The sequence below is a fragment of the Acinonyx jubatus genome, chromosome A2, assembly GCF_027475565.1.
Source record: "Acinonyx jubatus isolate Ajub_Pintada_27869175 chromosome A2, VMU_Ajub_asm_v1.0, whole genome shotgun sequence".
Classification (NCBI taxonomy): domain Eukaryota; kingdom Metazoa; phylum Chordata; class Mammalia; order Carnivora; family Felidae; genus Acinonyx; species Acinonyx jubatus.
The window spans coordinates 44,540,272-44,558,700 of NC_069383.1; the positions used below are offsets into that span (position 1 = coordinate 44,540,272).

The 18,429-nt window shown below is 37.3% G+C and overlaps 1 protein-coding gene across 6 annotated transcripts in view; it reads right to left on the reverse strand.

The window, feature by feature from the left end:
* The window catches only part of BBS9 (Bardet-Biedl syndrome 9), a 439,643-nt gene that overhangs the window by 374,287 nt on the left and 46,927 nt on the right, over positions 1-18,429 (reverse strand). The window contains exon 3 of one of the 6 annotated variants that reach the window (XM_053218249.1): positions 6,162-6,225. The exons of the other annotated variants lie outside the window; for them this stretch is intronic. The gene's annotated coding sequence lies outside the window, so the exon portion shown is untranslated. The remainder of the gene's footprint in view (positions 1-6,161; positions 6,226-18,429) is intronic. 6 annotated transcript variants of the gene reach the window in all.

An 18,429-nucleotide genomic window follows, 5' to 3' on the forward strand; every position in this document is an offset into this window, starting at 1 on the left:
AAAGCAAAACTCATCCCTAAGGAAATTACAGAGATTAGTGCCACCATCAAATACTTAAAAAACACAACTACGATGCATCTTCATTCATTACCCTGTTTGGTGTGTGAAAGAGCCAAATGGATCTTGGATAACGACTACGGATTATCATAAACTTAGGAGAGATTCCAATTACAGCTGCTATTCAAAAATAAGGTATATTTTAATGGAAAAGGTTAACACAGTTCATGAAACCTGGTGCAAATCTATTAATCTATTACATTTCTTTATGACAAAGAAATGAATAAAGACAATCACAAGTAGTTTCCTTTGCCTGTCAAAAGATGGTAGTACAGGGGCGCCTGGGCAGCTCAGTCGGTTAAGCGTCCTACTTTAGCTCAGGTCATGATCTCAACAGTTCATGAGTTTGAGCCTTGTGTCGGGCTCTGTGCTAACAGCTCAGAGCCTGGGGCCTGCTTCTGATTCTGTGTCTCCCTCTCTCTCTCAAAAATAAATAAACATTAAAAGAAGAAGAAGAAGAAGAAAGAAACCTCTGGGTGCAGGTATAGTTTAAAAAAAAAAGATGATAGTATAGGCTGCCACCACAGTCCATCAGTCCCAGCACATCCAACAACTGTTTGCTGCAAGCAAGAAGCAGGCCACAGAGAACGTGCCTGTGGCCCACAAGCAAAAAAACCTCAGGCTGAAGCAGGCCAAAGAAGCTCAGGCTACAATTAAACAATTTCACCTATAAAGGGAGAAAGAGTTTCAAAGCCGAGGAAGCTGAGGTCTGGGATTCAAGTGCAGCACTGAAGTGGAGAAGATCCAGGGAATAACCATCCTCCAGAACTACTTCCAGCAGAACAGGGATAAAGTCATGGATAACCTCTTAGTCTACCACATCCAACCAGAAATCCATGGAAATTGCCCCAAGAATGCTTAGGGGAAAAAGAAAGAAGACCCTGTTCCATGGATTGGCATTTCAGATGCCTTCATGGAATATGAAGCTAGCTTTAGCAAAGCTCAAATTATATTCTTCTAAAAAAGGCACTAAATTATTGCTGTACATGATATAATAGGTTCCTTTACCTTTTGGAGAATAGCAAATCTAGCTTTTTGGTACAAACTTAGAGCTTATCCAAAGTCTTCATCTTTTTACCTCATATGTCATAGAAATTCAGCAAGTATACATTGCCTCATGCCTTTTAACACAAGCAACATATATATCTGGCATTTTCTTTCTTAGATATAGTTAAACAATTTTTAAGAAAGAAAGAGATTTTTGGTACAAAAACAGACACTCAGATCAATGGAACAGAATAGAGAACCCAGAAATGGACCCACAAACATATGGCTAACTAATCTTTGACAATGCAGGAAAGAATATCCAATGGAATAAAGGCAGTCTCTTCAGAAAATAATACTGGGAAAACTGGACGGCGACATGCAGAAAAATGAACCTGAACCACCTTCTTACACCATACACAAAAATAAACTCAAAATGGATTAAAGACCTAAATGTAAGACAGGAAGCCATCAAAATCCTAGAGGACAAAGCAGGCAAAAACCTCTTTGACCTCGACTGCAGCAAATTCTTCCTCAACACGTTTCCAGAGACAAAGGAAACAAAAGCAAAAATGAACTATTGGGACCTCGTCAAAATAAAAAGCTTCTGCACAGCAAAGGAAACAGTCAGCAAAACTAAAAGGCAACCGATGGAATGGGAGAAGATATTTGCAAATGACATATCAGATAAAGGGTTAGTATCCAAAATCTAGAAAGAACTTATCAAACTCAACAACGAAAAAACAAATAAGCCAGTGAAGAAATGGACAAAAGACATGAATAGACACTTCTCCAAAGAAGACAACCAGATGGCTAACAGACACATGAAAAAATGCTCAACATCACTCACCATCAGGGAAATACAAATCAAAACCACAATGAGATACCAACCTCACACCTGTCAGAATGGCTAACATTAACAACTCAGGCAACAACAGATGTTGGCGAGGATGCAGAGAAAGAGGATCTCTTTTGCACACTGGTAGTAATACAAACCGGTGCAGCCACTCTGGAAAACATTATGGAGGTTCCTCAAAAATTAAAAACAGAACTACCCTACGACCCAGCAATTGCACTACTAGGTATTTATCCAAGGGATACAGGTATGCTGTTTCTAAGGGTCACATGCACCCCAATGTTCATAGCAGCACTATTGACAATAGCCAAAGTATGGAAAGAGCCCAAATGTCCATCAACGGATGAATGGATAAAGAAGATGTGGTATGTGTGTGTGTATATATACATATATATAACGGAGTATTACTTGGCAATCAAAAAGAATGAAATCTTGCCATTTGCAACTACATAGATGGAACTGGAGGGTATTATGCTAAGCAAAATTAGCCAATCAGAGAAAGACAAATATCATATGATTTCACTCATATGAGGAATTTAAGATACAAATCAGATGAACGTAAGGGAAGGGAAGCAAAAATAATATAAAAACAGGGAGGTGGACAAAACATAAGAGACTCTTAAATATGAAGAACAAACAGAGGGTTGCTGGAGGGGGTGTGGGAGGGGGGATGGCCTGAATGGGTAGGGGGCATTAAGGAATCTACTCCTGAAATCATTGTTGCACCATATGCTAACTAACTTGGATGGAAATTTTAAAATTAATTAATTAATTAAGAGAAAGAAAGAAAGAAAGAAAGAAAGAAAGAAAGAAAAAGAAAAGAAAGAAAGAAAGATTTTTTTTCCCCTAAATCTTTCTTGAAGGTCAACTGCTTCATCTAGGAAAAAGTGATAAATAGTTATTTATAATCTGTGGAGCAGCAACCAGCCTTAAAATAGTCCTTTCTGGATAAGGTTAGCACAAAGAATACTAGCATAATTGTTTGGGCCACTTTTAGTTTCTCTTAATCAAAATTACTAGATGATGGGATTAAAAAACTTGTTACATGTTATTGCTTGATGTACTGGTAGGCATTTACAAGTAAAAACTCTTTATCATGCAAAATTTTTTAAAAAGGGTATCTTCTTTTAGTGCTGGTCCAATACGCTGATGACATTATAAATAAATCTGGTAAGCAGGAAGTGGCAAGTACCCCATAAAAATTCAAGAGTCTGCCACACTGTGAAGTTTCCAGGAAAATCTGGGGCATGTTAGAATATGCCCTCTAAAAAAAGATGTTGCTTCACCTTGCACTGCCTTCCAAAAAGAAAAAAGCACGAAACTCGGAGAGTGTCCTTGAATCTTAGAAGCAATATATAGCACATTAAAGTAGAGTTGCTACTTTTTTTTTAATTTGTTTTCAACATTTATTTATTTTTTGGGACAGAGAGAGACAGAGCATGAACGGGGGAGGGGCAGAGAGAGAGGGAGACACAGAATCGGCAACAGGCTCCAGGCTCTGAGCCATCAGCCCAGAGGCCGACGCGGGGCTTGAACTCACGGACCGCGAGATCGTGACCTGGCTGAAGTCGGACGCTTAACCGACTGCGCCACCCAGGCGCCCCGAGTTGCTACTTTTAAGTAGACCCCAGAGCAAGATAGGGCTCTGAGGTTCATAAAGGCTGCAATGTAAATTGATCTTCTACAGGTCAATGGGCCCAGCAGAACCAGTGGTACTCAAATTAGGTAGGTCTATTCTATATAGCCTCTGGAAACCCCCAAAAGAAGAGTCACTGAACAGACCCTTGGGTCTTCTGTCAACAATTATTCTCCATTTGAGAAATAGCTCCTAGTTCTACAGGGCAAAGATACAGATTGAACATCTAGTTATAGGACACCAAGTAACTTCATGACCAGAGCTACCCATCGTGAAATGGGTTACCCAATCTACTGAGTCATGAGATTAAGTATGTGAAGCAGTATTTCATCATTGAAGAGAAATGAAATATATGAATAAGAAAAGAAAGCATAAACTGAATGAGTCAGTGGCTCAAATTCGCATAGTATATTCTCCAGCTGCTTCACTGCCTCTCCCATGACCTCATATGGAGTTCCCTATGACCAATAAACAGAAGAGGAAAAAACCCACAGACTTGATTTACAGATGGGTCTACATGATATGTTGTCACCAGTGGTAAGCTATACCATCAGCTTCCTACTCCAAGGTATCCTTGAAAAACAGTAACAAAGGAAAATCTTCCCAATGAGTTTAATTTTGAGCAATGTATCTTATTGTCACTTTACTGGGAATGTGAGACAGCCTGAGATTCACATTTACAATGATACATGGGTAATAGCTAATGGGTTGGAATCAAGACTGAAATATTGATAAAAAGGAGGTCCAGAAGGATTTGTGTGGAAAGATTTCTCATAATGGACATACTTTGTGAAGATATTAGAGACCCTCATTCCCAGGAAAAGAAAGCTTACAGCAAGGAACACAGTCACAGTTCTATTAAATTTCAAGCTGAGACTGCCCCTGTTGAGATTCCACCACCACAGAATAGGCAAAAGAAAAAAAGAAAAGAAAAGAAAAGAAAAGAAAAGAAAAGAAAAGAAAAGAAAAGAAAAGAAAAGAAAAGAAAAGAAAAAAAAAAAAAGTAATGTATTGACAGAGTAATTTCTCTCTATTACTAAGTGGAAAGTGGGGGGTGTTATACAACAGGACCAGGTAAACTACATCTAAAATCCAAGGGATTCACTGGGCAGCCTCTTAGTATTCCTATGTCCAACAATAAAGTTAATGAAAAACTAGGTTAATCCAATAAACATAGGATACTTAAGGACTCAGATCTTTGGGATATGAAGGCAAAGAAGTCTGACTAGCCAATGTGCTGGGAAAATACAAGGAGGATATAAAACATGTAGTGGAGAAAGTAAGTTATGATTATCAACCTCAGTCTGTTGACCAACTACAAACATGGAGAATGTTACAGTTAAGCATATTTTATATTGACCAATTATTTCTCCACTCATCCCATCCCTTTGCCGCTATGTTATATGATGAGCACTGGTGATGACTACATTGCAAATCTGATTTCAGATGGGAAAATGACTAAAATATCACCCTATAACAAAAGGTGACTGATGAAACTTTGTGTCTCCTCTGGGAATGAGAAGTTTTTGTCTAAATAAAGAATAAGAGAAAGGACCCTTCTCCATGGCTCCTGCTCTTAATAAACCCTCAAAATAATACCGTTACTTCCTCCTGTCCCTTCAACCCTAGAAATGGTAAAAGCTTCCACTGCTGATAATATTTAGATGCTTCATTATTTCTTTCTTAACTCTGCCTACACCTGTCAATGATCCCTTCACTAAAATATCTTCATTCAAACCATCTAAATTCTATTTCCTGCTGGGATACTGAATGATACAAAAGCATGTATGGAAATTAGACAAGTAGCGTTTCAATTTAGTAAAAATAAATAAGGGTGATTAATTTTTTAGATTTTTTTTAAGTAATCTCTAGACCCAACATGGGGCTCGAACTCACAATCTCACAAGATTAAGAGTCGCACACTCTACTGAGCCAGCCAGGCGCCCCAGGATAATTAATTTATAATCTTTGTTACATGAAACCTACAGAGTAGCATTTCTCATAGTATAGTATGCTCATCTCCTGTGGCTACTGTATAAGAATTATCTGGGGTTGTCCATCAACTAATGAATGTATAGATGAAATGTGGTATATATCCATACAATGGAATTTAAACACAAACACACACACACACATACACACACCAAAATTAGCTGGGATACTTTAAAATACAGATTCCTGGGCCCCACCCTATACTTTCCAAATCAGAATTTCTGGAAGGCCCTAGAAGCAACATTTCCAGTAAATCTTCCCAGAAAATTCTTTGCACATTAAAGTTTAGGAACCGTTGTTCAAAAGCAGTGGTTCTCAAAGTATGGTTCCCCACACAAGCAGTATCAGCATCATGTAGAAACTTGTTAGAAATGTAAATTCTTGGGCCCCACCTCTGTCCTACTAAATTAAAAACTGAGAGGGGCCCTATCAATCCATGTTTCAATAAGCCTTCCAGGAGATTCTAGTGGACACTAAAGTTTGAGAACCACTATTCTAGAGTTTTGTCTTTTCTCTGTATAGCAAACATGTGATTTTTGTCAGCCAACATCTGCTCCCAAATTCTATATGATCCAAACAGGACTAACTCAATCCACAACATCTACCAAAGAGCTAAGAACTTAACCAAGACCTTACCTATAAAAGTATATCATCTTCTGACTTTAGTGATGGGTTCATCCCAGTTATGAAATGAATAAGTCTTGGGGATAAAAGGCACAGCATAGAAAATACAGTTAGTGATACTGAAATAGCAATGTATGGTGACAGATGATAGCTATACTTGTGGTGAACATAGCATAATTTTACAGTTACTGAATCACTATGTTGCACACCTGAAACTAATGTAACATTGTATATCAACTACACTTCAATTTAAAAAAAAAGTTTAAAATGTTTTGAAATTTATTAAAAATAAAAATAAACTGGTAAAAAAAATGCTCTTATAGTAATCATGGACTAACATAATGTTCATCTCCTTTCCCTCAAGAAACCATATTAGAATGATAGCAATCCTTGCATCTGCCAAAATTAAGAATACCCTCATTCTCTCAGTAAAACCAATCCTATTGATAGCAATGAAAATGAAGCTGTAAGAAACTAAGAGACAAAGTCATGTCAAATGTTTATACTCCCCCATATTCCCATTAATTATCATGCCAAGTATTCAGATATTACTTGCCCTGCTGCCAACCGTGTGCCTGAGGTGGGATTACTCAACCGTCTGAACATTCACTGGGTCCCAGAGGTGAAATAACTCACTCAACTGTGGGGGCAGACAACCAAGCTTTTTGCCCATGACTTACAGCCAAGCTTCTGTAATCATGACCTGGCAAGCATTCTGACCCCCTTTATTATTATTTCACTCAGGGCAGAAATTAAGAGCCTGTGGAGACAGCCACTCACATTTTCTTTACCTGACTAGTGACTCTAAGGCATTATATCAAAAGAACTAGTATGACTTCCTTTTTCAAGATTGTTAATTAAAGACTATTATGTCCTCTTCTCCTCTAAAAAAAAAAAAAAAAAAACCACCCCAAACAACAAAGAGTAAAATAAACAGACATAAACTCCTTCAAAGAACTCAAAAGACCTGTGGTAAGCCTAAGCACAATCTATGAAGATGCGAAGTGAACATAGAAAAGGTAAACCATACAAAAGGACACAGCAAGGTCCATAAAATCCTAAAAAGGAATTTTACTCTGGAAGTAAAAGCACCAGAGAAAGTTGAGTAAGATGGGATATGAAAACAAGAGAGTTATTTAAAAACCTATGTAAGTAATACAAAACAGAAAGTATTAATCTCGGGGTGCCTGGGTGTGGCTCAGACGGTTAAGCATCTGACTTCGGCTCAGGTCATGATCTCATGGCTTTTGAGATGGAGCCCCATGACAGGCTCTGTGCTGACAGCTCAGAGTCTGGAGCCTCCTTCAGATTCTGTGTCTCCCTCTCTCTCTGCCCCTCCCTTGCTCATGCTCGCTCACGCGTGCACTCTCTCTCTCAAAAATAAATAAACATTAAAATAAAATTTTTAAGAAAGTATAATCTCTGGAGAAGTTGAACTAAACTAGGGACCCCAGATTAGAGGAACCAGACATAGAATAGCGTGGGAATGGGGCAAGTACCTGAAAATACATGGATGAAGAAAAAGTCTACCATCCTGAATAGTCAATTCTCTAATTCCCTCCCCAACCATGAAACTGGGCTCACATTCCCCAGAAAGAAGTTAAGGAAACTCATACAGAAAGAAGACCACCTATAGAGAAAGAAGAACCTCAAAGATACAGATATCTGAGTACCCAGTAAAATAGCTAGGCAGTCCCCTAACTATCCTAAAGAAAAGCACATCAATTGACAAGCCCTAGCCCCAGGAACACACAGTTCAAAGAAATGCAAATCAAAACCACAGTGCAAGGCCACCACACACACACCAGGGTTGCTATAATCAAAAAGATGGACAATAACAAGTATTAGCCAGGATGTGGAGAACCTCATTCTTGGGTGGAACCCTAATACATTACAGGTAGGAATGAAAATAGGTTCAGCAACTTTGTAAAAATGTTTGGCAGTTCCTCAAAAGGTTTAACATAGAGTTATGATAAGACCCAGCTTTTCTACTCCTAGGTTTATATCCAAAAGAGAAATGAAAACTTGTGTATGAACGTTCATAACAGCATTAGTCACAATAGCCATAAAGTAGAAAATCTAAATGTCCATCAAATATCTCTTCTCAGACTTTTGGTTAACATCAAGTATCTAAATTTTCATCAATTGGTGAATAGATCAATATAATGTGGTATATCCATACAATGGAATACTGTTCTGCACTAAAAAGGAATGAAATACTGACACATGCTACAGTATGGATAAACCTGGAAAACATTACATAAGTGAAAGAAAGCCATCACAAAGACTTCATATTGTATGATTTCATTTATGTGAAATGTCCAAAGGTTTTCACAATTTCCTAAGTGTTGGGAGCAATAAAAAGTGTCTTTTGTCATGTTAATGAGGTGACTTTTGGACCTCACCTAAGGATGGGGGCTGTTTTCAGGAGAACCAACCATATGACTAGAGGGTGGGAACTTTCATTCCTATCCCCTGACCTCCAGGGAGGGGAGAGGGGCTGCAGGTTGAATAGATGGCCAACAGCCAATGATTTAATCAATTGTGCCTAAGTAATGAAACCTCCATAAAAACCCAAAAGGACAGGGTTTAGAGAGCTTCCGAGTTGGTGAACACATGAAAATTTGGGGAGAGTGGCACACCTGGGCAAGACATGGAAGTTCCAAGCCCTTTCCCCATACCTTGCCCTAAGCAGCTCTTCCATCTGGCTATTCTGAAGTTATATCCTTTATGTAAAAAAAAAAAAAAAAAAAAAACAAAAATCAGTAATCTAGTAAGCTGTCTCTCTGACAACTTAATTAATTTAATCTAAGGAGGAGGTCATGGGAACCTCTCATTTATAGCTGCCATCAGAAGTATAAGTACCAACCTGGGCTTGGGACTGGTGTCCAAAGTCTAAGAAGGGAGTGGTGGGAACTTCCAATCTGTAGCTGGTGGATCAGAAGCACAGGTACCAACATGAGTTTACAACTAGCATCTGAAGTGGGGAAGTGATTGGGTGGGATGGAGGTGGGGGGCAATCTTCTAGAACTGACCCTTTAACCTGTAGAATCTGATACTATCTCCAGACAGTGTCAGAACTGAGTTGAATTGTAGTACCCCAGGCTGGTATCAAGAGAATTATTTGGTACTGCGTGGGAACCGTACCCCATCCCCACTCCACACAGTCCACTGAGTCTCAAAATCATTTTAATGGTAAGAGGTTTATTTTGGAGTGGTAAAACTGTTCTAAAATCGATGTGGTGATGGCTGCATAACTGTGCGACTATAATAAAAATCACTGAATTGTGTGCTTTAAATAGGTGAATTGTACGTAACTTATAGCTCAATAAAAATGTCTTGGGGGCGCCTGGGTGGCTCAGTCGGTTGGGCATCGACTCGCTCAGGCATGATCTCGCGTCGCGATTCGAGCCGCGTAGGCTCTGTGCGGCCATGGCTGGCTCGGATCGTGGTGTCTGCTGCCCACAGCATCTCTCTGCATGATTGCGCTGGCTCAGCGTCCGACTCGCAGTCACTCGCAGTCCATGAGTTCGAGCCCCGCGTCGGGCTCTGTGCTGACAGCTCAGAGCCTGGAGCCTGCTTCAGATTCTGTGTCTCCCTCTCTCTCTGACCCTCCCCTGTTCATGCTCTGTCTCTCTCTGTCTCAAAAATAAATAAAAGTAAAAAAAAAAATTTTTTTTAATAAAAATAAAAAAATAAAAATTTTTTTAAAAAATGTCTTGAAAAAAAGACTAAATATGTAGATAGCCAAGGATGGCCAGCTAGCCAACTGTCTCCTTTCCTTCCCTCTTCCCACTTGTCATATATTCAGAAACTAGGTATTTACTGCCCATCATCCTCAAAACAAAACAGAGAGAGAGAAGGGTTTTTCTCTTTAAAGAAATATGTACCTGGGGTGCCTGGGTGCTTCAGTCAGTTAAGCATCCAACTCTGGATTTTGGCTCATTTGCAGTTCATGCGTTGAGCCCGCCCACATGGGGCTCTAGACTAAAAGCACAGAGCCTGTTTGGGAGTCCCTCTCTCCATCTCTCTCTGCTCTCCCCCCCCCCAAAATAAATAAATAAACCTAAAAAAAGAAGAAAGAAAGAAATATTGACCTGTCTGAGAAGAACTATAGTAATTAATACTGGTGCTAGTTCCTGTGAATGTATAGGCCTTTTCTCCTCATTCTGACATTTGAAGATCCCTAATTTAAACTAGCTCCTCATCCCCTCACTTTAAAGCTAAGCCACCTGGTCAAAAGCCCAACCCAACTTTCATAGTACCTACTCTTTCTATTGATTAGCCCTCAAAGAAAAACTGACAGTAAGATATTTGAGGAAGGCCAGCAATAAGAAAAGCCCAAGACACACACACACACACACACACCACCACCACCACCACCACCACCACCACCACCACCACCACCAAATAAAAATTACTCCAGGACAAAATTAGATCATTCAAAAGTAAAAAACCAGGGGAAAGAAAAATCTCATACCTCCAGATAACAGGAAGATAGGAAGCAGAAGGAATTGACAGATTCAAATTCAACAGTATGACTGAAAACCTAGAAAACTTGAGAAATTACAAGGCTATGAAGTGAAATGTAGGATTTTTTTTAAAAAGAATCCCCTAAAACATTTTCCTTTGAGTAGCACAGGACATTGTAATCATAAAGAAGGAAATATGATCCTGGTATACTATACTGAACAATATTTACATAAAATACATAAAAGTATGTATTTTAACTTTTAGAATCATCTATAGAGAAGTCACAGAAGATTTAGTTGTAATTACAGACCAGTAGGTACATATTACTACTCTTGACAAAGCAAGAATAATAAAGGTGGAGTTGACAGAAGTTGAGAGACTTAAGGTAGACAGTAATAATTGTATAGATAAAATAGCTAATGTGTCCGTTTTACAAAATGTGGAATCAAGGGATTGAAAGCTGATGGAATAAGAAATAGAAGTTTGGGGTGCCTGGGTGACTCAGTCAGTTAAGTGCCAACTTCGGCTCAGGTCATGATCTCCCGGTTTGTGGGTTCGAGCCCCACGTTGGGCTCTGTGCCGACAGCTCAGAGCCTGGAGCCTGTTTCAGATTCTGTGTCTCCCTCTCTCTCTGCCCCTCCCCTGCTCACACTCTCTCACTTCCTCTCTCTCTCTCTCTCTCTCTCTCTCTCTCTCTCTCTCTCTCTCACTCTCAAAAATGAATAAAAGGTTAAAAAAATTTTTTATAAAAAAAATTTTTAATACAACAACAATAAAAAAAAAAGAAATAGGAGTTTGAGTATCCTGTTTGTAGTTGAAGTGAGAGCAGCATTGGAAATTAGATAGTGATCTAACTGGAAAAAGGATACGAGAAAGGATGTGTCATTAATCAAAACTCTTGATCACTGTGGTACATCAATAGATAAAACCTAAATATGATGAATCCAATAACAGTGGTGTAATCACATTATTTAGAGATAAAGAGTTAACCATGAGGAAAAAAAAAAAGCAGGCGGTGGGGGGAAATGATGCCTTCATAAGCTTGTCTGTACTATTTGACTTTTTGTCAAATGAATTGCACAAGATTAAAAGTTATTCTGTGATCTTACAAGGTTTAAAATAAATGGTCTATTTTTAAATATGTAATAATATATCTTGCTAACATACTTCTAACATCTCTCTCCTAAACCTAGAAACTTCAAACCTGATTTTCTAACATCCCTGCAGTGGATTGGATATTAAAGGGTGTCATTAAAGTCCCCCACCTTCAATGAAAACAGTACATAAATGTGCATGGTATGTAATCATTTTTAAGTGAGAGAGAGAAGACAGGAAAATGAGTATGGAATAATATTTTAAAAGATAGATTACTGAAAAACCAAAAGGTAAAAGACTTATTTCTACTCCTCTAGCTCACTTCAATAACAGTGTGATAAATACAAAGAGCTCAACTATTCTATAATAAGCACTATATAAATCCTAAAACTCTACCATAATATATTAGACTTTAAAAAGCCAGAAAAATATAGCCATTGCCAGTTAATCTCAAAACTGGGGGAAATTTACAAGAAATATGGTTCTGGCATGTTAGAGGTCCCTAATTTTAGTGTCCTCATTAACTGAATAACCTATTAGGCACAGTGCCTACTAACTCATATCATTTGTCAAGCTTACATTTATTCCAATATAATTAATACACACTGATTCCCCTATAGATAATCTATTCTACACATTGACATCAAAACAATAGTTTTTAGGAAGTTGGGCAGGAAAAGCAAAGAGTAACGGATGAATGATGGAGCCAATTTCCCAAGTTTCAAAAGAATTTGTCACCATCTTTCAAAAATAAAAGAACCATTGATTGGGTTCCCAAATTATATTATGTGTTGATCAATTCAAGAACAGCCTAATACTGCTGAGAAAAACCACAGAATAACAGGATTTTGAATAATCTTTCACTGAAAGGCCAAAGTTAAACATCATATTCCTTAAGAGAACTAGCAACGGTAGACATATTAACAGTGCTAGGCACTGTTTCTAATATATCAGGACCCACATTAAAACCACTGCTAAAGTCTAGGAATGGTCATAACAAATCTTTCAACCTTACAGCATAAAAGTCAGTTGATAATTTCTTTGTCTAACACCTAATAAAACTCATTCTTCCAAAATTGTGGAAAAGCTAAGCACAGTCCTCCCTTATTATAAAGTTTCCTGTTACAAAGTTGCATGGTTTACACATATGTTATACTTTATTATTTTTTTTTAAAGCCCTCCTTATAACACCCTCTTTGTTGTAATGCTCAACATACTTTGCCTCCAGGCTAGATATATAATGAAAGCAAAATGAATTCAGACAGATTGTTGAGGAAAAAAGCTAGTTTCATTTTAGTAGTCTTTCTAAAGTCTTTTTACTTTCCATGTAGCTTTTCATCATCTCAATGTTTTGTTCCCACTGAACCTTTTCCTTTTCTTTTTACATATTTCCTTTGGTAAATGAAAGATGATGGATTGTTAAAAACCAGTTTGTACTACCTTTGAAACAAGAACTTTTAATATACAACTCCTGCCTTCCAAAACCTTGTACAAATTTCATCTTTAAGACAATGAACTGTATAGGACTTAATCAACCAGCTGCAAAAAGCCATATGAAATCTTAATTTTCCACTCATACATTTTATATTCATAGTACTCTAAAATCATGAATATAACTTTCCAAATTAGTTTCTCAGTTATTGTTTCCATATTAAATAATACTGTCTTATTTTAGCAAAGATCTAGAAATGGTTTCTTATTCACAAATTTCAATGTAAGGAAATTTGGCTTTAAAACCCTGCTTACTTTTAGCTTAGGCACAAATACAGTTGAAATTAATATAATATGGGAGGACTTATTCTGATATACCAAGCTTATCATTTCTGATATTCTAAATTAGGCAGAAGTGACTTAAGTTATGTACTGTATGAAATACTGATGGTGCAAATTTTAGATCTTCAGAAGTTTAAGAAGTATTACATATGATACCATTTTTCCATGCAAAGCATGCCCACTAATATAAGACCTCTATTCTTGCTATTTTTGAGTACTTAAAATTTTATAACAGTGAAAAAATTGAAAAAAATTAGCAATGTAATTTTTATATCATCCTACATATGTAAACACCCTAATTTTTATACTGTCCACATAAAGAATTATATAAGAATGTTCACAGCAATTTTATTCACATTAGTAGAAAACTGGAAACCACCCAAAGGTACATCAAAAAGATAATCTAATTAAAGTTTATTGCATATATTATTGCGTATATGTACACACACACACACACACACACACACGTATGTCAATAGATAGATAGATAGATAGATAGATAGATAGATAGATAGATAGATATCCTCTACCCAGAGTACTACTAATGTACTCTTAAAATAACTTTAACCTGGTAGTAGCCAAAAAACATTTGTTTTTCATATTAAGCATTAACATATATCTCTACCCTGTGTTTTAGAATTTAAATCTGCAGGCAAGAGTTGCCAGGTAGAATGAAAAAGGGTTACTGAATCAATTTAATTCAAGAAAGACTGGGGGGTAGAGGAGGATTGTTCATTTCCCATGGCAATAAGTTTTGTAGATGAATATTTTAAACTGTTGGAACATTTTATATCATAGTGTCATTTAAGTAAAGTAGTTTTATGGTAATCATTTTCCTTCTCAATTGAGTAAAATATTTAATAGCTCAGTTACTCCACTGTTAAGAAGGGAATCATGATGAAACATAAATATATAGATATCAAAAATGGCTGTCAAATCCTATCAAAACTACCATATTTAACCTTTCTCTCGTCAAAGGCAGTCCTGACCACAAACATTTCCATAACACTTTTCCAGCCTTGGCATTCAGCCACCATGAAAGAAATTATTATTTTTTTCAAACAACACTAAGAAACTTAAAATATTCTTTTTAGCCCTTCCCCTCTTAGCCACAGTAGGCAAGGAGACATTTAACCACCAATTTCTATAGCATATATATATAGAAGGAATCAGAATTCACCTTTCAGGAAAAGTAACAACTTTAAATGATCACGTAAAAAATGAATTTGCAGACTACAGGGAACCCTCTTTATAACTTTCCCCCAGGAACTAAAGGTTTTATACAATGTAATATACAGGAAGACGCTATTTGAAAGTAACATTGTTTTATGGGTCTTGGACCAAAGATTTTATAAATGAATACCATATATATGAGAAAACTCAGCACAGGATGAGAATCAATCCTATTATCCCCTTGATCTTCCGACTTCTCACTGTGGATCCATAAAGGATCTTAAAAACAAATGAGGGACGTTCTCCAATATTATAAAACACCTACACTTTAATGCTTAGGCAAGGAATAGGAGCCAGCACGCCATAGGGATCCTTTTCTAACATTATTCTCTAACATTTCAACCATATCTGTTAGAAAATAAGGGCCATATGGTTCACTGGTGAGACAAGGGTTATCAAAACATTATCTGTTGATTCCCTATAAGAAAAATAGCATTAATCTTTTATTAGCACTAATATACCCATACAAAAAAGCAAGACTGTGTTCTGGCTGTTCATTCACCCCAGCTGAGCATATCAATTCACTCTCTGGATGACTATCAAAGAATCCAGACGGCTCTGGGAAGCACAGCCTCTCAGCAACCACATGTGGCCACTAATACATTTCCTTAGCAGACAAGAAAAAAAGCTTCAGTTTAGACAATTAGAAGTTATTTGAAGGCTGAGAATCTGATTATCTAGGGTTGCCTCAAGATGAGGCAAAAGGTGACTTACTTATTCTTCAGTTCACTGTTTTCTTTGGCGGGCTTTTTATTCCAAAGAATGCATGAATTTTTATTTATGTGACAATATAATCCCATACAAGCTTATAGAAGTCATTTGACGATTTAAAAAGTATTCCACCATGCTCGTATATATTATTAGTAAAATCTGTTCACCTCCTTTACTGACAATTATATCCAAACATACTGAACCTTTTATATACAGAATTTTCTTTCCACTTCAATCACAAATGTGGGACTACTGTGCTATCAGACCTTTATAGTCCATACCATGCCCATATTATGTCTACAATCTAACATTAAACTTTCCTTGATAAAAATTCTACTTTTCTGAAGTTTCATTAGGTGAAGAAAAGCAAAGTAAAATAAGAGAACTGGAAGAATTCAAGGAAAATAAGCTCTCACAGGCACAGAGAGAAGAGAGATAAAGAGGGTTAAAGAGACAAAGAAATGTCTTTTATGCTAAATATCTAAGAATTTAAAGAATTATTAAAAACCAAAACCTTTTTTGATTTGTGAATATTATCATTAATACTCAATAATCCTGACTATCACATTGTATGCAAAAAGAAAACAAACATATTGATAACAAAAGGATGAATGTATAGAAACAAAACTCCAAATCGATGAAAAAGGTCAGTATTTCTACTGGTAAGCTTGGCCAGTATAAATACTGCCTCACTGGCATATGGGGAAATAATTTTGTGTAAAGGTGAATCCAGGAGGCCCAAGTAATCACCTCCACATTTACCACTACGGTAACTACTATAACCCATGCACTGTAGCAGTTAGTCAACATGTGCTTGCTAAAGAAGAAAACAAAACTCAGAAGCTGATTAGAATGAGTGCACTGTGGTAACATTTGTTTCTGAAAAGTAACCTTGAAAACCTGATGTGTATAACATCAGTTCTGCCCAACCACATGTCTATTTTGGTTCATTCACTCAACAAATACTACTTATCCCACTATGTGCCAAGCACTGCACAAGACATTAGCACATGATGAACAAAAGAAATGGTCTCTGCCCTCATTAAGCTTACAGAAAAGCCACCCTCTCCTTCCTCTCAAAGAATTCACACAGACCTTCTTTCTGACTTGGAAGGCAGTCGAATAAGTGGTAATGTATTACAAGGAACATGGGCTTTGAAATCAGACAACTCTGGATTCAAAGCCTCTCTATGCCCAGGTATGATCTGCAGCAAGATCTTTATCTTATCTGAGTTTCTATTTCCCAATGTGGGAAATATTATTAAGTTACCTATCTTACAGGGTTAAATACAATAGCACAACATATAGGAGATAATAAACAGTAGCATTCTCTCCACATAGTCTTCTCTATAAATAAATATAAACATTCCTACTAGAAGATCAATCCACAGGAGACAAAAACATTAAAACTCTGATGACAGAACTTTCTAAGCTTAGAGGAAACAGAATAAATTATACAGGAAAGGAACAATTTGACATTAAAATACACACACATACACACACACAACATAAAACCCTAGAATAATATGGTGAAAAGACATTCACATCATGTACAAAAAATAATCTGTACTAAATAAATAGCTCACACCAAAAAATAAAAGATTATCTATCCAGATGTCTACCAGCATCATCCAAACAATTGAACTGTTGAATCCACAAGAATTTTTATGATAAACATCCATTTTTCAAATCTGGCAGCCCAAGGACTATTTTCAAAAAACACTTTCAAAAATATAACACTGTGGATTAAACAAACAAGTAAATAAGCCAATGACAAAGCATAAGAAATATACACCAGCAGCAGTGAAACAAGGGAAAAGACCCAACCTCATCCCATATCTTCAAAAAATGATGATCCTCAAGAAAAGTACGTTTCCAAGAATCTTCAGGGCTAGACTTTGTGCATTTTGTGAAGGTGCTAACTAGACTCCACTTAAAGAGGAGGGGTGATGAGGTCATGAATAACCAAAATTCTGAAAACCTTACTAAAATTCTCTAATTTAGAGAAAGACAGATCCAGAGGGGATGTAGACAGCCTGGAGAAATCAAAATGCCCAGAAAAACAACTACCTTCACTACAGTCCCTTTCCACGAGATAAGAAAAATAAATTTTACCATGTTGGTGTTTTTGTGCAAAAATAAAGGTAACAGTAAAAGCCACAGACCATAAAAACAGCAGCCAGGTTAAAGATCTCCACAATGATGAGGAGTGGAAGACAGGCTAGAGATGGAAATGCCACATGAGGCTTCACACACACACACAAGGAACCAGAATAAAAAGGGGGAAGGGGGTGACAGGAAGAAAGAAAGGGGAGAATGGAAATGGAGCCTGGTGAGATAGTCAAACAGAAGAAGGAGCAAATGGAGCTGACTCTGAGGAAACCTGGTGAGGAAGCCACAGAGAAGATCCAAAGTCTGAGAACATCCTCCCTACCTTCCAAGATAACAAGTTACAGACCATCCAGGTAGAGGGAACAGTGATTCAAGATACCTCAGAAAACCACAAAAGACAGGGCTGAAGCCAGATTGTCCAGGAAGACTTCCATAGCCACAGATACCCCCTCCACCTCCTCTCCCATCCATACTTCCCCCACAGACAAGAAGCAGGCAGAGACACCGAGCAATATATAGCTCTCAAACCAGGGTGTGAAAAAGGAAAACAAACTTGTCTTTGACTGATTGGGAGCAAAAGGAAAGAAAATTCACCAGCACCATAAAAAGCAAGCTGGCCCAGACAGAGTTGGCCAGGCTAGGGTTGAGCAAGATAAAAAGAGATTGGCCTGGTAAATCCACAAACAGAGTATAGGAAAATAGCAGGGAGAGTGAGAGAGAGAGATAACATACAAACAATACATGGAAAGAAAACAAAACCTAGAGTCAGAAGAAAGTCCTCTGAAAACATTTCACACTACTGAGCAATTTAATAAATGTATGAATTAAACAAAACAAGAATCAATGACAGGGTGATACAGGAGGCTACAAAACTGAAACAAAC